The sequence below is a fragment of the Bubalus kerabau genome, chromosome 4 (genome assembly GCF_029407905.1).
Source record: "Bubalus kerabau isolate K-KA32 ecotype Philippines breed swamp buffalo chromosome 4, PCC_UOA_SB_1v2, whole genome shotgun sequence".
Taxonomy (NCBI): domain Eukaryota; kingdom Metazoa; phylum Chordata; class Mammalia; order Artiodactyla; family Bovidae; genus Bubalus; species Bubalus kerabau.
In genome coordinates this window covers 149,316,787-149,339,485 of record NC_073627.1, presented here as the reverse complement: position 1 = coordinate 149,339,485, position 22,699 = coordinate 149,316,787, and the positions used below count along the sequence as shown (strand labels likewise).

General features: G+C 41.4%; 1 protein-coding gene across 2 annotated transcripts in view; it reads left to right on the top strand.

Annotated features, from left to right (window-relative positions):
• The first annotated feature begins 14,080 nt into the window (after window positions 1–14,080).
• Window positions 14,081–22,699, top strand: part of FANCC (FA complementation group C) — a 313,057-nt gene continuing 304,438 nt past the window's right edge. Inside the window, exon 1 of one of the 2 annotated variants that reach the window (XM_055578994.1) lies at window positions 14,081–14,289. The gene's annotated coding sequence lies outside the window, so the exon portion shown is untranslated. The remainder of the gene's footprint in view (window positions 14,290–22,699) is intronic. The other variant, XM_055578993.1, reaches the window with a different exon arrangement.

Sequence of the window (22,699 nt, the reverse complement as noted above, 5' to 3'; positions counted from 1 at the left end):
AACCCTTATGCCTTCACGTGGACCTTACAGAATCTACATATTTTTCTGGAGAAGGAAGGATGTGTAAGACATGCTCACACCCTGGGCTGAAGGCCTCGTGCCTCTTTATTCTTCCCTGGTGTGTGTGTGTGTGATAGGGTTAGCCATGACCTTTGTCTAGAGCAGTACTTCTCAAATTTTATTTCATATCCACATCACCTGGGTATGCTGTTAAAGTGTAGATTCTGGTTCAGTAGAGCTTTAAACAAGCTCCCAGTTGATGCTAATGCTGTAGGTTCATTGCTTACAGTTTGATTAGCAAGGCCTTAGAGAACAATTTACACATTAAAAATGTTTTGTGCAGATTTTCAAATAGTTTCTGGGCCAAACATAGCTTTAGGAAGCAAGTTCTACACTTAAAAAATAACAGCATACTATTAGTATCACTAAAGATATCTACGGCATGTCTAGTACAGAAGTCCCAAAGTAAAGTGCTTATTGGGGTCAGTGGGATGGAGATTACCTAGCTGGAGAACCTCTGCCTGTTTATAGGAGGTACTGCTCTTGAATATCAATAACCTCAGATATGCAGATGACACCACCCTTATGGCAGAAAGCAAAGAGGAACTAAAGAGCCTCTTGACAAAGTGAAAGAGGAGAGTGAAAAAGCTGGCCTAAAACTCAACATTCAAATAAGGAAGATCATAGCATCCACTCCCATCATCTCATGGCAAAAGATGGGGAGACAATGGAAACAGTGACAGACTTTATTTTCTTGGGCTCCAAAGTTACTGTGGACAGTGACTGCACCCATGAAATTAAAAGACGCTTGCTCCTTGGAAGAAAAGCTATGGCAAACCTAGATAGCATATTAAAAAGCAGAGACATTACTTTACCAACAAATGTCCAACTAGTCAAAGCTGTGGTTTTTCCAGTTGTCATGTATGAATGTGAGAGTTGGACCATAAAGAAGGCTGAGTGCCAAAGAACTGATGCTTTTGAACTGTGGTGCTAGAGAAAACTCTTTCTCCAAAGAGTGTCTTTGACTGCAAGGAGATCCAACCAGTCCATTCTAAAGGAAATCACTCCTGAACATTCACTAGAAGGATGGATGCTGAACTGAAGCTCCAATGTTTTGGTCACCTGATGCAAAGAACTGACTCATTGGGAAAGACTCTGATGCTGTGAAAGATTGAAGGCCGGAGAAGAAAGGGACGACAGAGGACAAAATGGTTGGATGGCATCACTGAATCAATGGACATGAGCTGAGCAAGCTCCAGGAGATGCTGAAGGACAGGGAAGCACGGCAAGCTGCAATCCAGTGGAATCACAAAGAGTTGGACATGACTGAGTTACTGAACAACAACTGCTCTTGAACTACAGCTGATGGTTCTGTCAACTCAGCTTATTTCTCTTTCTCTGTTCTTTTCTTGTCACAGCAAATATTAGGAGTGACAGACCAAAGAGTGTAAGATGACAGACAAGTCACAGCTCAATTAGGCTCAAGCAGAAAGATATTTTATTAGACAGGTACTCCAAAAATACAGGAGCAAGCTGATCCCAAAGGAAGTCCTTCTCATTTTTCCTATTGAGCCTGTTTGGCTTCTTGCTTTCATAGTCCCAGTCTCCTTTTGGTTATGGTGTGTGCAAAGTAGAGCTTGTACACATCACCAGTCAATGAAAGGAAATGCAGTGGGGATACATTCAAGGCCAATTGACAATTGTAAGTTATACAACAGCAGACTGTGTTATTTATGTCTTCCTATAATTCAGTTCAGTTCAGTTCAATCGTTCAGTCGTGTCTGACTCTTGGCGACCCCATGAACCACAGCCAGGCCTCCCTGTCCATCACCAACTCCTGGAGTTTACTCAAACTCATGTCCATTGAGTCAGTGATGCCATCCAACCATCTCATCCTGATGCCCCCTTCTCCTCCTGCCCTGAATCTTTCCCAGCATCAGGGTCTTTTTAAATGAGTCAGCTCTTTGCATCAGGTGGCCAAAGTATTGGAGTTTCAACTTCAACATGAGTCTTTTCAATGAATATTCAGGACTGATCTCCTTTAGAATGGACTGGTTGGATCTCCTTGCAGTCCAAGGGACTCTCAAGAGTCTTCTCCAACACCACAGTTCAAAAGCATCAATTCTTCAGTGCTCAGCTTTCTTTATAGTCCAATTCCCATAATTCAGTCTGTTATAATTAGATATAGAATATTCATGAGCCCTTACTGGGCTCTTAACTGCCTAAGTTTACTTGGAGAATCCCCTGTGTTTATTGTGTATCCACTATTTGTCTAGGGCCCATGTGCAGGAGTTGAAAAGTCTCTGTGGTTACTTTGTAGCATATCTATGAGCTCTCCTGGGTGTGTCTGGGATGCATCTTAGAGATCAGCTTGCATCCCTTTCAGCCAGGCCTCCTCTTATCACTCATGTCTAACTTCCCACATAACAGTTCCCAGGCAGAAATGCCGGCCCAGGATGCCCATGTTTTCCATTTTATAAAGGAGAAGAGGGATATAGAGAATATTTTGTGAAATCTTCTGATTTCTAAATGTTTTCAATTCATTTTCTTTTCTCCAGCAGTCTTCAAGCTAAACAAAACAAGTCTGTTAGCCATATGCAACCTTCAGGGTGCTGGCTTATTCTTTCCGGCCCAATGTTTTGCTGGATCCTCAAGAGATACAGAAAAATAGGGCCTGATTTTGAGGCAGGAGATAGATAGGTCCGCCGAGGTAAAGTGATTGGAGATTCATTCCCTGTGGACCGAAACTCCAAAATATTAATAGCGGGACAAGTGGGAGAGGAGGCTGGGCTCTGGCCAGATAGAAGATAAGAGACCCCATATTTCTCCTTCGTGAAGTCAGAAGACCTCCCCGACTACACAATGTAGAAAGGCTCCTTGGAGGTCAAAAGGGGGGTAATGCTAACTATCCATAGGCCTCTTAAGTAGAATCCATCTTGGCTATAAGATGAGTGCGCCCACATGGGAGGATCCTGAGATATACCAGATATGGACTTTGAGCCAGGCAAATAAATATAATTGGCCAAAGGAAACCCAGAGGAAATGTCCCATAGAAGTAATTCAAACTGCCATGAGAGCGGGACTCTCTCAGAATATGCCCATGTGTCTCTCTACATGTAGTATCCTCCTTTTCCTCCTAATAAATATTTACTTCATTACTTTCCTTCTTTATGAGAATTCTATTTTTTGCAAAGCTGAAGGGCTAGGGCCTGTCACTGACCATTAATTGTTCTAGTGGTTAGGATTTGATGCTCTCAACACTGTGACCCAACCTCAAACTCTGGCCTAACTAAAACCTGCTACAAGCTGCTGTAGGTTGAGGCCACTAGCAATCAGTTTTACCTCTTAAGGTGACTGTAACCTTGCTGGGAACTAAGATACATACACATGAGGGCAGGGAGCAACACAAAGACGGCATCTGTAAGTGTGAAAAACGAGATCCAAGCCATTTAAGGAAGCTGTGATCAAGCCCCAAAGAGACTGCAGATGATGATCTGTCTCTTGCTGTCCTAATTTTCTTTTTTACAGTTAAAATGATTTCTCCTGATGCACTCTCTCTTTTGGCTTACATGCAACATGGGAGTGACATTTTTAAAAACTACACTTACATATGATGAGATTATGCCAGAAAAACTAATCAAATGAGACAATAAAAGTAATGTGCTTAGCAAAATGTGTGACATTATAGATGCTAGTTAAATGTTAGTTTCTCCCATTAAATGTTAGTTTCTCCCATTTCCCTTATAGATCTTGGACCCTGAGGAATAAAAATATAGCGCATATATGTATGTGTATATATATATGTGTGTGTGTGTGTGTGTGTATACATATATATATGTCATATTGGTGTCACTTTTGGGATTTCTTCCTTTATCAAGCAGCAGATCTTTTTCTAGCTTTATTGAGTTATAATTGACATATAACATTGTATGAGTTAAAGTGTACAATATGGTTTGATACACATATATATTGTGAAATGATTATCACAGATAGGTTAGTTAACAGCTCCAGTTCAGTTCAGTTCAGTTGCTCAGTCGTGTCTGACTCTTTGTGACCCCATGGACTGCAGCACACCAGGCTTCCCTGTCCATCACCAACTCCTGGAGTTTGCTCAAACTCATGTCTATTGAGTCAGTGATGCCATCCAACCGTCTCATCCTCTGTCATCCCCTTCTCGCCTTGCCTTCAATCTTTCCCAGCATCAGGGTCTTTCCCAATGAGTCAGTTCTTCACATCAGGCAGCCAAAGTATTGGAGTTTCAGCTTCAGCATCCATCCTTCCAACGAAGTTAACAGCTCCATCACCTCACATACTACCATTTTTAGAAAATGAGAACGAAGAGATTTACTGTTAGTTTACTCAAAGATTTACTCATTGTGACTCTTAGGCAGCAAAGAATTGGACACGACTGAATGACTAACACACACACACTCTTACTTCTCTCCATTTACCCACTCGGCAGCAGTTGTTTTATTGTATGATCTGACTGTACTGAAACCTTAATGTAGCACATGAATAAATGCAGTTAACTAGTCTTACTGGAAAATGCTAGGCAATTGAAGGGTCAATCTGAAACAGACACAAGATCGGGAAAACACTTATTTTTGACTTAATAGTTGCCAGAATTAATCAAATCATAAATGTGCATAATTTGCTATTTTTAAAGTGCTTATTCTTAGGAGTTCTTTACTATTAATTTCATTCTAAGTGAATCATTATGAAATCCTTATGAGGAAAATTATTTTTAAGCCATGTGTTTATTTTAAAATATAATTTATTATTTTTGCAGGCAATAAAAATGTGCTATGTTGGTTACAACACACCGTGATTGGTGGGAATGCATGCTCTAAATAGGAATGCATTTTTTTACTGAACTAAAAAAAAACAGACTAAAACTGCCTTTAGATACATACATATATATGCATATGTACTGACAATAGTGTGTGTTAGTCACTCAGTCATGTCCCGCCCTTTGTGACCCCATGGACTGTAGCCCACCAGGATCCTCTGTTCATGGAATTTTCCTGCAAAGAATGCTGGAGTGGGTTGCCTTTCCCTTCTCCAGAGGATCTTCCTGACCCAGGGATTGAACCCAGGTCTCCCAAATTGCAGGCAAATTCTTTACCATTTGAGCTACAAGGAAAAGCATATATACATATATATATATATATGTACATATATATATATGTAAAGTTTTTGTTGTTGTTTTCTGGGAATGCTGTCAGAGATTGCAAAATGATAGTTATTTCTCCACTCTACATTTATAGGCTTTTAGTAAGAGTCTCCTTCCTTCCTGTTTCTTGAGGTGGTTTAGGATTCCCTCCTCTGGCTTTTTTGAATGAAACATAATAGTATTTTGAGTTTATCTTGTTTTGATATTTATGAGACTAGAAGAGAAGATGTTGATTAATTAAAAGAAGATCCCCTTCACCAGGCTAAGCTTCACAAGGGCAGAAAATATGTATTTTTTTTCTCTTTCTTTTATTTTTTTCATCACAGTAACCTCAAATCCTATGTATAGTCTAACCTCAGCTGAGTTCAGCTGCTAGGAAGAGAGATAAAAAATAACCGTAATTGAAACAAAACAGATTTGTTTTTCTTTTTTCTAAAAGAAGTTCAGAGCTAGGCAAACCAGATGACTCTCATGATTATTGGGGACCCAGTGTCCTGAATATTCATTGGAAGGACTGATGCTGAAGCTGAACCTCCAATACTTTGGTCACCTGATGTGAAGAACTGCCTCATTTGAAAAGACTCTGATTCTAGGAAAGACTGAAGGAGGCAGGAGAAGGGGCCAACAGAGGATGAGACGGTTGGATGGCATCAACAACTCAATGGATATGAACTTGAGTAAACTCCAGGAGTTGGTGATGGACAGGGAGGCCTGGTGTGCTGCAGTCCTTGGGGTTGCAAAGAGTTGGACACAACTGAGCAACTGAACTGAACTGAACTGAGGGTCCTTTTATTTCCTTTGTTCTGCCATCCTATTCCAAGACCACTGTCCTTGAGATACTTTATGGTCTAAGATGACTGGACCTCTAGTAGAGGGCAAGAGAAAGGGGGAAAGGGCTAAAGCTCCTCACCTACTATCTATCTTTTGAGAAGCTTTTCTGAAAGTCCCATGCAACAGCTTCCACTTTTCTCTCACTGGCTACAACTTTGTAACATGGCCATCCCCTAATAGCAAGGGAGTCTGGAAAATGTGGTCTTTTTTATTGGGCACATTGCCATGCTGAAAGTGAAAGTGATAGTCACTCAGTCATGTCGGACTCTTTGTGACCCCAGGGACTGTAGCCTGCCAGGTTCCTCTGTCCATGGAATTCTCCAGGAAAGAATACTGGAGTGGGTTGCCATATAAGTATTAATAAAAGCAGTGTTCTCATACTAATAAGGAAAGAGGAAGTGGTAAAATGAGATTAATAAGGACAATCTAATCAGTTTTTCATTAAGTGAAATTTATTCAATTTATAAGACTGTTCTTCGAGACTCCCATCTTTTTTTTTAAGTCAAAAATGTGTCTAAAAAATTGAAATAATGATAGATTCTACCTTACTCCCCAAAGTTTTTATTTGACCTAATAAAAAGTTAACTCTTTTAGTGCTCTAATATTATTGACATTTTACTGGCCCACATCTAGGGAGCTCCTGGACTATAGAGGTGAGCTGTGAGATTTCTCCCAACTCCAGGATAGTTCAATGGTTCTGTCTTCAGTGCATCTTATATGCTTATGCCTTCTGCTTGGGAGGTGCTCATGAGGTATCCACGGATTTATCAAGTAGCTTTATCCAAAGTGCTAATGCCCAGTGACACAAGGAAGAGCTGCCCCCTCCAGGTCCTTGATCAGGGCTTGCTTTGCAGTAAGGAAGAGAAATTCATGGAAGTCAGAATAAGTGAAGGAGTGATTGTTGCAAGGATACAGGGGAATCTCATGGACAACTAAAACAGAAAAATAAGCATGCTCAGTTTGCAACTGGGCTTAAACATGGAAAGTTGGAAATGGAAACTACCCTCTATCTCTCATGGAATAACATGATCTTTCAAACTTCTCTGTTTTTTTCTGCCAACCAACTTTGTTTGCTACTTAAATTTTTTCTTCCTTCAGTAACTATGGTTGGCATGAGGTTTGGCTTCTGTGATGCAGGGGTGGTACAATCAATCTCAGAGCTGCAATTGCAAATTCCCCCCAAAAAGTTTAATTGGTTCAGCAAATATCAGATTACTATTTCTGGTTCAAGTAGTTGTGGCAAGGAGTTGGGCAATTAGTACAAATATGTCTTTCTAAGGTTCATTCTTTTCAACAGGACCTACGGTACGAGCATGTTGAGGGAAGTGGCAGTACTATGCAACGGTTATAATACATTTCTCTTTTCCTGTTAATTTCCACCTCTGGCAGCCCTGTTTCCTGACCTCAGATCCTTTCCCTCCTATCAGGGTGACAGATCAAAGACCTTCACTATTACTTGGACCATTTCATTAAAAAAAATTATTTATTTGGCTGTGTCAGGTCTTTGTTGCCACACACAGAATCTTCATTGCATCACACAGTATCTTTTATTTTGGCACACAAACTCTCTCTAGTTGTGGCGAGTGGGCTCCGAAGTTGTGGCTCACGAACTTCAGAGCACTGTGGTGTAGCTTCACAGTGCCCTGGCACACGGCTTAGTTGCTCCTCGGGGTGCAGGATCTTAGTTCCCTGACCAGGGATGGGACCCATGTTCCGTGCATTGCAAGGCAGATTCTTAACCACTGGACCACAAGGGAAGTCCCTACTTGGAGCATTTCTCCATGCATTTCATGCACAAACATTATTACTACTGTTATCATTTCCATACTGTCAGCATTCATTTCCTCATTCAGAATGTTTTATATGGAAAGCAGTGCAGTGATGAACATGCATAGCCTTCGGGGTCACATCACCCCTCCCCCACCGCTGTACACTAAAACCTTGAGAAGTTGTTTGTTACCCAGATTGGGGCATAAGCAAGAGAATGGCAAGTAATAAGAAGCACCAGAGTCAATCTACTTGTATTTGAAGATACAGTATCTATTAGTAGAGACTGCTGTGTGCATCAGCTTCTTTATCTGTGAAACTGCAATATTATCTACAACATAAGGTCACTGTAAGAAGTAAAAATAATCAGCCTAGGGCCTGGGACTTAAACACTTATTAAATAGTCATAGATGAGGTACCAGCAGCAAATATCAGAGTCAAGGACAAGATAGTGTTAAGTGTTGTGAGAGCTGGAAACTAGGTGGTGTCTGGACTAATTCTGGAAATATGAGTCTTATTACAATGGCTACAAATGCCAGCAAATTTGGAAAACTCAGCAGTGGCCACAGGCCTGGAAAAGGTCAGTTTTCATTCCAATCCCTAAGAAAGGCAATGCCAAAGAATGCTCAAACTACCACACAATTGCACTCACCTCACATGCTAGCAAACGAATGCTCAAAATTCTCCAAGACAGGCTTCAACAATACGTGAACTACCAGATGTTCAAGCTGGTTTTAGAAAAGGCAAAGGAACCAGAGATTAAAATGCCAACATCCATTGGATCATCGAAAAAGCAAGCGAGTTCCAGAAAAACATCAATTTCTGCTTTATTGACTATGCCAAAGCCTTTGACTGTGTGGATCACAATCAACTGCGGAAAATTCTGAAAGAGATAGGAATACCAGACCACCTGACTTGCCTCTTGAGAAATCTGTTTGCAGGTCAGGAAGCAACAGTTAGAACTGGACATGGAACAACAGACTGGTTCCAAATAGGAAAAGGAGTACGTCAAGGCTGTATATTGTCACCCTGATTATTTAACTTCTATGCAGATACATCATGAGAAACGCTGGGCTGGAAGAAGCACAAACTGGAATCAAGATTGCTGGAAGAAATGTCAATAATCTCAAATATGCAGATGACACCACCCTTATGGCAGAAAGTGAAGAATAACTAAAGAGCCTCTTGATGAAAGTGAGAGAGGAGAGTGAAAAAGTTGACTTAAAGCTCAACATTCAGAAAACAAAGATCAAGGTCCCATCACTTCATGGCTAATAGATGGAGAAACAGTGGAAACGGAGGCAGGCTTTATTTTTTTGGGCTCCAAAATCACTGCAGATGCTGACTGCAACCATGAAATTAAAAGATGCTTATTCCTTGGAAGAAAAGTTATGACCAACCTAGACATCATATTAAAAAGTAGAGACATTACTTTGCCTACAAAGGTCTGTCTAGTCAAGGCTATGGTTTTTCTAGTAGTCACATACGGATGTGAGTTGGACTATAAAGAAAGCTGAGTGAAGAAGAATTGATGCTTTTGAACTGTGGTGTTAGCAAGACTCTTGAGAGTCCCTTGGACTGCAAGAAGATCCAACCAGTCCATCCTAAAGGAAATCAGTCCTGAATGTTCATTGGAAGGACTGATGTTGAAGCTGAAACTCCAATACTTTGGCCACCTGATGCGAAGTGCTGACTCATTTGAAAAGATCCTGATGCTGAGAAAGATTGAAGGCAGGAAGAGAAGGGGATGACAGAGGATGAGATGGTTGGATGGCATCACTGACTCAATGGACATGAGTTTGAGTAAACTCTGGGAGTTGGTGATGGACAGGGAGGCCTGGCATGCTGCAGTCCATGGGGTCGCAAAGAGTCAGATCGTCTGAGCAACTTTCACTTACACTTTATTGAATGCAGAAGGAGGATTTGGTAATGTCGGTTGCAGCACTCAGCTGTGATGTTTATTCCTAATAGAATGTAAAGATTCTAAAGGGTGGATTCCATTAGAATGGATTCTATTTCTAAGGATGAAACAGTTTTCACCTCTGCATGCCATTTTTCATTTTTGCTCTATTACCTAAATGTGATTTCATTCTATACTGTAATCAAAATCGTTTCTAGAAGCACACATACTTAATTTTATATTGAGTTAAAAATAGGATTCATATCTAAATATTTTTCTCAGGAAGCTTTTCAGGCACTTTACAGAGTGCTCATCTCCTTAGTGCTTAAAGTATTTGGATAGCTCCATACATATGGATGCCAGATAAAATGAATGTCTATAGTGAAGTGAAAGTGCAAGTGCAAGTCACTCAGTTGTGTCCGACTTAGAATTTATACTATACATGTTACCCATTTAAGTCTGCTGCTGCTGCTGCTAAGTCACTTCAATCATGTCCGACTCTGTGCAACCCCATAGACAGCAGCCCACCAGGCTCCCCCGTCCCTGGGATTCTCCAGGCAAGAACACTGGAGTGGGTTGCCATTTCCTTCTCCAATACATGAAAGTGAAAAGTGAAAGTGAAGTCGCTCAGTCGTGTCCGACTCTTTGAGACCCCGTGGACTGCAGCCCACCAGGCTCCTCCATCCATGGGATTTTCCAGGCAAGAGTACTGGAGTGGGTTGCTATTGCCTTCTCTGCATTTAAGTCTAAATTAGGCTTAATATGATGTTCTTTCATATACTGTTGAGTCATGCAACTCTTTATTAACTACTGAATTTAAAAGACATAAAACTACTATGGGTACTCCCAGGTGGTGCTAGGGGTAAAGAACCCACTTGCCAATATAGGAGAGGTAGGAGATGCTAGTAAAGTGATGCTTAAAATTCTCCAAGCCAGGCTTCAGCAATATGTGAATTGTGAACTTCCAGATGTTCAAGCTGGTTTAAGAAAAGGCAGAGGAACCAGAGATCAAATTGCCAACATCTGCTGGATCATCAAAAAAAGCAAGAGTTCCAGAAAAACATCTATTTCTACTTTATTGACTATGCCAAAGCCTTTGACTGTGTGGATCACAATCAACTGTGGAAAATTCTGAAAGAGATGGGAATACCAGACCACCTGACCTGCCTCTTGAGAAACCTATATGCAGGTCAGGAAGCAACAGTTAGAACTGGACATGGAACAACAGACTGGTTCCAAATAGGAAAAGGAGTACGTCAAGGCTGTATATTGTCACCCTGCTTATTTAACTTCTGTGCACAGTACATCATGAGAAACGGTGGGCTGGAAGAAGCACAAACTGGAATCAAGATTGCTGGGAGAAATATCAATAACCTCAGATATGCAGATGACACCACCTTAATGGCAGAAAGTGAAGAGGAACTAAAGAGCCTCTTAATGAAAGTGAAAGAGGAGGGTGAAAAAGTTGGCTTAAAGCTCAACATTCAGAAAACTAAGATCATGGCATCCAGTTCCAGTCACTTCAAGGCAAATAGATGGGGAAACAGTGGAAACAGTGAGAGACTTTATTTTTCTGGGCTCCAAAATCACTGCAGATGGTGATTGCAGCAATGAGATTAAAAGACGCTTACTCCTTGGAAGGAAAGCTCTGACCAACCTAGATATCATATTAAAAAGTAGAGACATTACTTTGCCAACAAAGGTCCGTCTAGTCAAGGCTATGGTTTTTCCAGTGGTCATGTATGGATGTGAGAGTTGGACTATGAAGAAAGCCGAGTCTAGAAGAATTGATGCTTTTGAACTGTGGTGTTGGAGAAGACTCTTGAGAGTCCCTTGGACTTCGAGGAGATCCAACCAGTCCATCCTAAAGGAGATCAGTCCTGGGTGTTCATCGGAAGGACTGTTGTTGAAGCTGAAACTCCAATACTCTGGCCACCTGATGCAAAGAGCTCACTCATTTGAAAAGACCCTGATGCTGGGAGGGATTGGGGGCAGGAGGAGAAGGGGAGGACAGAAAATGAGATAGTTGAATGGCATCACGAGTCAATGAAGGTGGTTTTCGGTGAACTCCGGGAGTTGGTGATGGACAGGGAGGCCTGGCCTGCTGAGGTTCATGGGGTCACAAAGAGTCGGACACGACTGAGTGACTGAACGGAATTGAAGAGATGCTAGTTCTGTCCCTGGGTCGGGAAGATCCCCTGAAGAAGAGCATGGTAACCCACTCCAGTGTTCTTGCCTAGAGAATCCTATGGACAGAGGAGCCTGCTGGGATATGGCCCATAGGGTCAAGAGTCGGACACAACTGAAGCAATTTAGCACAGTTCAGCACAAAACTATAATATGGCAGGACCTCAATTAACATTCAGTTCAGTTCAGTCACTCAGTCATGTCCCACTCTTTGCGACCCCATGAATCGCAGCACTCCAGGCCTCCCTGTCCATCACCAACTCCCGGAGTTCACTCAGACTCACGTCCGTCGAGTCGGTGATGCCATCCAGCTATCTCATCCTCTGTCATCCCCTTCTTCTCCTGCCCCCAATCCCTCCCAGTATCAGGGTCTTTTCCAATGAGTCAACTTTTCGCATGAGGTAGCCAAAGTACTGGAGTTTCAGCTTTAGCATCAGTCCTTCCAAAGAACACCCAGGACTGATCTCCTTTAGAATGGACTGGGTGGATCTCCTTGCAGTCCAAGGGACTCTCAAGAATCTTCTCCAACACCACAGTTCAAAATCATCAATTCTTCGGTGCTCAGCTTTCTTCAGTAACAGAACATATTTTCTATAAAGAAATACATAGTTTAGTAGCTTTCCTTGATGGTAAACAAACTTAAACTTGCTCACATTTGTCACCACAAAAATGACTTTCTTCCTAAGGCCAAGGGGCATAATGAATGTCACTCAAGTATGTAGTTCTCTACCTAAGCTCTTTTGTGGATCTACCTACATTGAACTAAGTGAAGTGAAGTGAAGTTGCTCAGTCGTGTCCAACTCTTTGGGACCCCGTGGACTGCAGCTCACCAGGTTCCTCTGTCCATGGGATTTTCCAGGTAAGAGTACTGGAGTGGGTTGCCATTTCCTTCTCCAGGGGATCTTACCGACCCAGGGATCGAACCCAGGTCTCCCACGTTGTAGCCAGACGCTTTTACCATCTGAGCCACCAGGGAAGTTCTGGGAAGCCACCAGGGAATACATTGAACTAGGCACACATCAAATAAGCATAGACCTCTTTAACTGGCAGAGAATATTTTCAAGAATATGTTTAACATCTCATTCCTTGATACAGCTACAGTTCTTGCTAATTCTGTCCCAAATTCTAGATAGGGTTCTTTTTGTAGCTCCTTGCTTGGGTCTTTTAGGCTTTCCTGGTAGCTCAGACCGTAAAGTCTCTGCCTTCAATGCGGGAGACCGGGGTTCGATCCCTGGTCGGGAAGAACCCCCGGAGAAGGAAATGGCAACCCACTCCAGTATTCTTGTCTGAAAAATCCCATGGACTGAGGATCCTGGTAGGCTACAGTCCATGGGGTTGTAAAGAGTCAGACACGACTGAGTGCCTTCACTTTTAATTAAAAAAAAAAAAACAATTTTTTTTTGTTACAGTTATCCAACACACTAACTTCCTTACTTACAAATTTAATATATTATCTAATCCCTGAATCCAATTTATTTGGTAAAGTAAGTATTCCTTCATTAAAGAAGGCTGAAGGTGCTTGGTTATTTTTATTATGTGTGTACCTTGCCTTGTTTTTTGAAAGCACCTGTAAAATTGTAATTTTACAATTGTAAGTCATAGATTAAAAAAAAAAAGTTAAATCTTAAAAATATTTCCTCAAAAAAATTTTTTTTCAACAACTTAAACATCTATGAAAAAACTTCATGCATTACTAGGTTCAAGAATTAAAAATCCACCAAGACACGCTGATACGACAAAAATGGAAGTTTGTTAAAAAAAAAAGATGCCTTCCATTTAAGTGGTTTAAATGCAGCGTAGAACTGATTTGAACCCAATCAAACACTGTATGGAACTGATTTTGCTGGTGGTGAGGGATCCAAAGAAAGATTCCCTTTTTTATGTGACTATACCTAGAAAATATTCTAGGTTTTGTTTAGTGGTTTTACATTCCTGACAAGGACTCAATTTTTCTTTTAAAAATTTTCTGCATTTTGAACAGAATCTTGAAATTGAGCAACAACCTATTTAAAAACCCAAGGTTTTCCCCCTTCAGATCCTTCCTGCGGTCTACTTGAAGCCCGCGACACCAGCTTAGTGCTCAGGAACATCTAAGGCAGCCTCAGTAGGACCCCTCGCCTAGGCCCGCCCCAACGGACCGACTTCCGGCCGAGCCTGGGCCCGCGTCCCGCCCCACGAGCACGAGATTCGTCGGAATTTTCCCGCGAGGCCGCCGGGGTGCAGGGTCGCTGGCCAAGCCCCAGAGTGCACTGCGAATACGTGCGCGCGCGGCTCAGCTGCCGAGCAGCCGCGGGAAAATTCTAAAAGAGTCAAAACAAAACACAAAATCCAGTACGAGGCAAAGTCAAATTTTCAAGCCACAGAACCCGGGCGGTTGGCAGCCTTGCCGCCACTGCCCAAACTGCTGAAGTTGCTCTGGCGCGGACCACCGGTAAGAGAGAGGCCGCAGAGCGCGAGTGAAGGCGTCTGCCTCCCTCGGGGGTCTGGCCGACACGTCAGCTTGAGGGTGTGGGTTGGGGTAGGGAGGAAAGGCTCGCGAGAACGTCCGCGGCGCGCACCGCACCTAGGTGAGTGAGCAGGGCTTGGGCGGTGAGCGGGGCTGCGAAGTGGATAGAGGTTTGAGGTGGGGGCCAACCCTGGGGGGGCGGGGCCGCAGGCGAGGGGCGTGGTTAGAGGGCGGGGCAGGCTCAGGGGGTGGAGCCGACCGAGGGGTCGAGCGGAAGGGACCCCCCCCCCCATAGCTGTGGGAACTGGGGATTGCCGTTTTGCTTCTTTCTGTTCATTAAGCGGAGGCAGCTAGGTCTTAAAAGGACAGGAGCAAAGGTGACTTTCTTTGCCCTGGATCCTTGGGCGCTCTGAAAAGCTCGCCATTTAAAATTCATCACCCTTTAAAGCTGGCTGCCTGCTCGCCGCACCGCCCCCCGCCCCCAGAGTGCTGGGTGGTGGGGGCCCAATTAGAGGAGCCCGGGGCGGTTTGTTACCCTTCCTGCTTTCCCAGCTTTGCATCTTAGGAGGAGAGGAGGGTTCTGATGGGCGACAATTTCCCAGAAACTCACTTTTTTGGAATGGCAGGCCAAATAGCGTCCAAAGCCTTGGGGAGGTGTTTTTTTTTTTTTTTTTTTTTTTTTTTTTCGGAAAGCTGGGGATGTTTGTTTAGCTTGCTTTTTCGGTAATTTTTTACGTGGACGCGTTTACAACATGAACCCTCTATGGTCATGTGGCATGGGCTGGAAAAGTCCGGAAAGGGAAAAAAGATTTGGAGTTTTAAAAACATAGGAAATTTGGGACCAGAATGTCAAGGAAAGGCTGAGGAATTTTCCAGCAAAGACCTATGTTGGAATGTTTGTCGTAATCTGAAATTGTTGGAAAGCTCTCAGGCTCCTGGTTTCATTCTAACCCTTTTCCCATTTAATGCATCATAACTGAGATGTGGTTGACTTTTTATCACATGAGTAGGGCACTTTGGGGCCACCAATATTCCATTCTTTACGGATGTCACTCACCTTTAGTGGTGTGCAGCTCAAAACATTTTTTCATTACTTCCATCAGGAGGAGAGGAAAGATTGTTACAAATGGTAGAATTCATACCACGTGTTGGGATCACTTGTACAAAAACTTTGATAGAAAACATAATCATTGTGAGTTTATCCATTAAACTTAAAATGCTATTTCAATCTAATATACTGCACTAGATTCGCAGGGAAGTAAGCCCTCATATACGTTATTCATATGTGTACAAGAAAGACCGCATCAGAAAAGAATTTGCTTTTCCTAGTTATATCAAAGCCCTCTTTCTGGCAGGGTAAAAGTTAGACCCTGCTTCTTTTAAAAGTGAGTTAACCATACCTTGGTATATTATATATTTTAATTCACCCTTTTCATTATTTAGTCATGTACCTCTTGATTTCTTGAAAAACACTTACTAAGCAAACATGATTTTGGAAGATCTAAGTTTTCTATACTGTAATAAAAAACATTAACTTGATTGATTAGCTGAATGTGAAAGATGTGGTGCTGCTTGTATGTGAAACTGTGCGTGTACATTTAAAAATAAATGATACTTTTAACTAGTTCCATATTTCACCAAGTAGTTCCAGTAACAATTATACAAATTTTGTATTTATGAAAACCAGTTAAAGGTAGGCCGTCCTGGCCAGTAAAAAGTTGGATTGATTGTCCAGGCCACAGAGACAGCCTAGGAAACCTCACATCAGTGGCAGTTTCAGGTTGGTAGTGGTAGAGCCTCAAGTCAGCCTGGAAATCAGCATCAAATGTATTATTATTTTAAAATTGAAGTATAGTCAATTTACAATATTGTGTTAGTTTCAAGTTACAGTGTTTTTGCAGATTATACTCCATTATAGGCATTACAAGATAATGGGAATAATTTCATGTACTATACAGTATAGTTGCTTATCTATTTTATATGTAGTAGTTTGTGTCTGTTAATCCCATACTCCTAGTTTGCCCCTCTCCCCTTTCCTTCTCTGCTTTGGTAACCACAAATTTGTTTTCTATATCTGTGAGTCTTTTTCTGTATCTATGAGTCTTTTTCGGTATTATACCTTCATTTTTATTATTTTTTAGATTCCAAATATAAGTGATACAATACAGTATTTTTTTTTCTCTGTCTCATTTCTTTCACTAAGCATAATATCTTCCAGGTTCATCCATGTTGCTACAAATTTCATTATTTTTTATGGCTCACTTTGACTGTGTGGATCACAATAAACTGTGGAAGATTCTAAAAGAGATGGGAATACCAGACCACCTGACCTGCCTCTTGAGAAACCTATATTCAGGTCAGGAAGCAACAGTTAGAACTGGACATGGAACAACAGACTGGTTCCAAATAGGAAAAGGAGTATGTCAAGGCTGTATATTGTCGCCCTGATTATTTAACTTCTATGCAGAGTACATCATGAGAAACACTGGGCTGGATGAAGTACAAGCTGGAATCAAGACTGCGGGGAGAAATATCAGTAACCTCATATGCAGATGACACCACCTTTATGGCAGAAAGTGAAGAGGAACTAAAGAGCCTCTTGAGGAAAAGTGAAAGAGAAGAGTGAAAAAGTTGGCTTAAAGCTCAACATTCAGAAACTAAGATCATGGCATCTGGTCCCATCAGTTCATGGCAAATAGATAGGGAAACAGTGGAAACAGTGTCAGACTTTATCTTTTTGGGCTCCAAAATCACTGCAGATAGTGACTGCAGCCATGAAATTAAAAGATGCTTACTCCTTGGAAGGAAAGTTATGACCAACCTAGATAGCATATTGAAAAGCAGAGACATTACTTTGCCAACAAAGGTCCGTCTAGTCAAGGCTACGGTTTTTCCAGTGGTCATGTATGGATGTGAGAGTTGGACTGTGAAGAAGGCTGAGCACCGAAGAATTGATGCTTTTGAACTGTGGTGTTGGAGAAGATTCTTGAGAGTCCCTTGGACTGCAAGGAGACCCAACCAGTCCGTTCTGAAGGAGATCAACCCTGGGATTTCTTTGGAAGGAATGATGCTAAAGCTGAAACTCTAGTACTTTGGCCACCTCATGCGAAGAGTTGACTCAATGGAAAAGACCCTGATGCTGGGAGGGATTGGGGGCAGGAGGAGAAGGGGACGACAGAGGATGAGATGGATGGATGGCATCACCGACTCGATGCATATGAGTTTGAGTGAACTCTGGGAGTTGGTAATGGACAGGGAGGCCTGGTGTGCTGCGATTCATGGGGTCACAAAGAATCAGACACGACTGAGCGACTGAACTGAATATTACATCGTTTTTATATAATTCACATCTTAATCCAGTCATCTCTTGATTGGGTATTTGGGTTGTTTTTGTATCTCAGCTATTATAAATAGTGCTGCTCTTGGGCTGGATGTACCTTTTCAAATTAGTGTTTTTGTTTTTTCCAGAAACATACACAGAGTGAATCATATGGTAGTTTTATTCTTAGTTTTTTAAGGAGCTTCCATACAGTTTTTCATAGTGGTAGGCACCAGTTTATATTTCTACTAACAGTGAAGGAGGCTTCCCTTTTCTTCACATCCCTGACAACATTTGTTATATGTTGACTTTTTGATAATGGCCTTTCTGATAGGTATGAGGTGATATCTCTTGAGGTTTTGATTTGCATTTTTTGTAACTAGTGATGTTGAGCATCTTTTCATGTTCCTGTTAGTCATCTGTATGTCTTCTTTGGAAAGATGTTTATTCAGGTCTTCTGCCCATATTTCAATTGGGTTGTTTAGTTTTTGATGTTAAGTGGTATGAGCTCTGTACATTTACCTCTTGTCATTTGCATAATTTGCAAATATTTTCTCGCATTCTGTAAGTTGTGGTTTTGTTTTCTTGATGGTTTCCTTTGCTGTGCAACAATGTTAAAGTTTAATTGGGCGCCATTTTGGAGAATGGAATGGCAAACCACTCCAGTACTCTTGCCTTGAGAACCCCATGAACAGTATGAAAAGGAATAAGATATGACACTGAAAGATGAATCCCTCCAGGTTGATTGAATTCAGTTGGTGAGTTGTGTCCGACTGTTTGTAACTTCATGGATTGCAACATGCCAGGCTTCCCTATCCATGACCAACTCCTGGAGCTTGCTCAAACTCATGTCCATCAAGTCAGGATGCTATCCAACCATCTCATCCTCTGTCATTCCCTTTTCCTCCTTCCTTCAATCTTTCCCAGCACCAGGATCTTTTCCAATGAGCCAGTTCTTCACGTCAGATGGCCAAAGTATTGGATTTTCAGCTTCAGCGTCAGTTCTCCCAATGAATATTCAGGACTGATTTCCTTCAGGATTGACTGCTTCGATCTCCTTGCAGTCCAAGGGACTCTCAAGAGTCTTCTCTAACACCACAGTTCAGAAGCATCAATTCTTCTGCGCTCAGCTTTCCTAATGGTCCAACTCATATCCATATACAACTACTGGAACAACTGTAGCTTTGACTATACGGACCTTTGTTGGTAAAGTAATGTCTCTGCTTTTTAATATGTGACCTAGTTTTGTCATAGCTTTTCTTCCAAGGAAAAGCGTCTTTTAATTTCATGGCTACAGACACCATCTGCAGTGATTTAGGAGCCCAAGAAAATAAAGGCTGTCACTGTTCCATTGTTTTCTCACATATTTGCCATGAAATGATGAGACTGGATGCCATGATCTTTGTTTTTTGAATATTGAGTTTTCAGCCAGCTTTTTCTCTCTCCTCATTCGCTTTCATCAGGAGGCTCTTTAGTTCCTTTTGACTTTCTGCCATAAGGGTGGTGTCATCTACATATCTGAGGTTGTTGATATTTCTCCCAGCATCTTGATTCCAGCTTGTACCTCATCCAGTCCAGCACTTTGCATGATGTGCTGTGCATATAAGTTAAGTAAGCAAGGTAACGATATACAGCCTTGACATACTCCTTTCCCAATTTGGAACCAATCCGTAGTTACATGTCAAGTTATAACTGTAGCTTCTTGACCTGCATACAGACTTCCTAAGAGGCAGGTAAGGTGGTCTGGTATTCCCATCTCTTTCAGAATTTTCCACAGTTTGTTGTGATCCACACAGTCAAAGGCTTTAGCATACTCAGTGAAGCAGAAGTAGATGCTTTTCTGGAATTCTCTTGCTTTTTCAATGATCCAGTTTATGTTGGCTATTTGATCTCTGGTTCCCCTGCCTTTTCTAAGTCCAGCTTGAACATCTGGAAGTTCTCAGTTCATGGACTGTTGAAGCCTGGCTTGGAGAATTTTGAGCATTACTTTGCTAGTGTGTGAGATGAGTGCAATTGTGCAGTAGTTTAAACATTCTTTGGCATTGCCTTTCTTTGAGACTGGAATGGTAACTGACCTTTTCCAGTCCTGTGGCTACTGCTGAGTTTTCCAAATTTGCTGGCATATTGAGTACAGCGTTTTAACAGCATCATCTTTTAGAATTTGAAATAGCTCAACTGCAGTTCCATCACCTCCACTAGCTTTGTTCATAGTGATGCTTCCTAAGGCTTACTTGACTTTGCACTCCAGGATGTCTGGCTCTAGGTGAGTGATCACACTATCGTGATTATCTGGGTCATTAAGATCTTTTCTGTATAGTTCTTCTGTGTATTCTTGCCACCTCTTCTTAATATCGTCTTCTTCTGTTGGTCCATACTTTTTCAGTCCTTTGATGACACTCTAGGTTTATAGGTGTCCAATATGCTACTGGGGAGGAGTGGAGAGACAGCTCCAGAAAGAGAGCTGGGTCAGAGTGGAAATGACACTCAGTTGTGGATGTGTCTGGTGGTAAAAGTAGTACTCTTGCCTGGAAAATCCCATGGACGGATGAGCCTGGTAGGCTGCAGTCCATGAGGTCGCTTAGAGTCAGACACGACTGAGCGACTTCACTTTGACTTTTCACTTTAATGCATTCAAGAAGGAAGTGGCAACGCCCTCCAGTATTCTTGCCTGGAGAATCCCAAGGGACAGGGGAGCCTGGTGGGCTGCCATCTGTGGGGTCGCACAGAGTCGGACATGACTGAAGGGACTTAGCAGCAGCAGAGAACAATATTGCATAGGAACCTGGAATGTTAGGTCCATGAATCAGGGTAAATTGGATGCGGTCAAGCAGGAGATGGCAAGAGTGAACATTGACATTTTAGAAATCAGTGAACTAAAATGGATAGGAACGGGCAAATTTAATTCAGATGGTCATTATATCTACTACTGTGGAAAATAATCCCTTAGAAGAAATAGAGTAGCCCTCATAGTCAACAGAAGAGTCCGAAATGCAATACTTGGGTGCAGTCTTAAAAATGACAGAGCAATCTCAATTTGTTTCCAGAGCAAGCCATTCAGCATCACAGTAATCCAGGTCTATAGCCCAGCTACTAATACTGAAGAAGCTGAAGTTGAATGGCTCTATGAAGACTTACAGACCTTCTAGAACTTACACCAGACCAAAAAAAAAAAAAAAAAAAAGGATGTTCTTTTCATCATAGAAGGTTGGAGTGCATAAGTAGGAAGTCAAGAGATACCTGGAGTAACAGGCAGAATTGGCCTTGGAGTACAACATGAAGCAGGGGAAAGGGTAACAGAGTTTTGTCAAGAGAACACACTAATGATAGCAAAAACCCTTTTCCAGCAACACAAGAGATGACTCTACACATGGACATTACCAGGTGGTCAATATCGAAATCAGATTGATTATATTCTTTGCCTCCAAAGATAGAGAAGCTCTATACAGTCAGCAAAAAGTCGTGGAGCTGACTGGCTCAGATCATGAGCTATTTATTCCAAAATTCAGGCTGAAATTAAGGAAGGTAGGGAAATCCATTAGGTCATTCAGGCATGACCTAAATCAAATCCCTTATGATTATACAGTGGAGGTAATAAATAGATTCAAGAGGTTAGTTCTGGTAGATGAGTGCCTGAAGAACTGTATTCATAACGTTGTACAAGAGGCCATGATGAAGACCATTGCAAAGAAAAGGAATGCAGGAAGGCAAAGTGGTTGTCTGAGGAGGCTTTACAAATAGCTGAGAAAATAAGAGAAGAAAAAAAGCAAAGAATAAAGGGAAAGATATACCAAACTGAATCCAGAGTTCCAGAGAAGTGCAGCGAGAAATAAGAAAGCCTTCTTAATTGAACAATGCAAAGAATTAGAGGAAAACAGTAGAATAGGAAAGACTAGAGATCTCTTCAAGAAAATTGAAGATATCAAGGGAACATTTCATGCAAAGATGGGCATGAGAAGAGACGAAATGGCAAGGAGCTCACAGAAGCAAAAGAGATTAAGAAGAAGTCACAAGAATATACAGAAGAGATACACAAAAAAGGTCTTAATGACCTGGATAACCATGATGGTGTGTGGTTACTAACCTAGAGCCAGACATCCTGGAGTGTAATATCAAGTGGGACTTAGGAAGCATTACTACCAATAAAGCTAGTGGAGGTGATGGAGGCCCATTTGTTTGTTTTTGCTTTTATTTATTTTTCCATAGAAGACTGATCGAAGAAAATACTGCTATATTTCTGTAAAACTGTTCTACCTCTGTTCTGTTTGGGGAGTTTTATGGTTTCAGGTTGTAAACGTTTAGGTCTTTAAACCATTTTGAGTTTATTTTTGTATGTGATGTGAGGAAATAACCTAATCTCATTGTTTTACATATGGTTGTACAGTTTTCCTAACACCAGTTATTCAAGAGACTATCATTTCTCTATTGTATATTCTTGCCTCCTTTGTCATAGAGTGACCATTGGTGCATAGATTTGTTTGGGGCTCTGTATTCTGTTTCATTGATCTATGTGTCTTTTTCTGACAATACCATGCTGTTTTGATTACTGTGGCTTTGCATTATAGTCTGAAGTCAGGGAGGGTTGTACCTCCAGCTTTACTGTTTTTTTTCTCAGGATGCTTTGGCAGTTCAGGGTTTTTTTTGTGGTTCCATATAATTTTAGGATTATTTGTTTTCATCCTGTGATAAATGTTAGGGGTATTTTGATAGGGATTACATTAAATCTGTAGATTGCTTTGGATAGTATGGGCACTTTAATAATTTTAATTCATGTAGTCCAAGCACATGAGTTAGCTTTCCATTTCTATTTTATTCCCCCTTTTCTTTTGAATCATTTCAGTTTCCTTCATCATTGCTTTATAATTTTCTGAGTATAAGTCTTTTACTTCCTTTGTAAGTTTATTCCTATGTTTATTTTTTGGGGTACAATTTTAAATATGTTTATTGTTTTACTTTTTCTGATGTTTCATTATTAGTGTAACAGATTATTAATACAATAGATTTCTACATATTAATCTTGTATCCTGTAGTCTTGCTGATTTCATTTATACTTATAGTTTTGGGTGGAAGCTCTAAGGT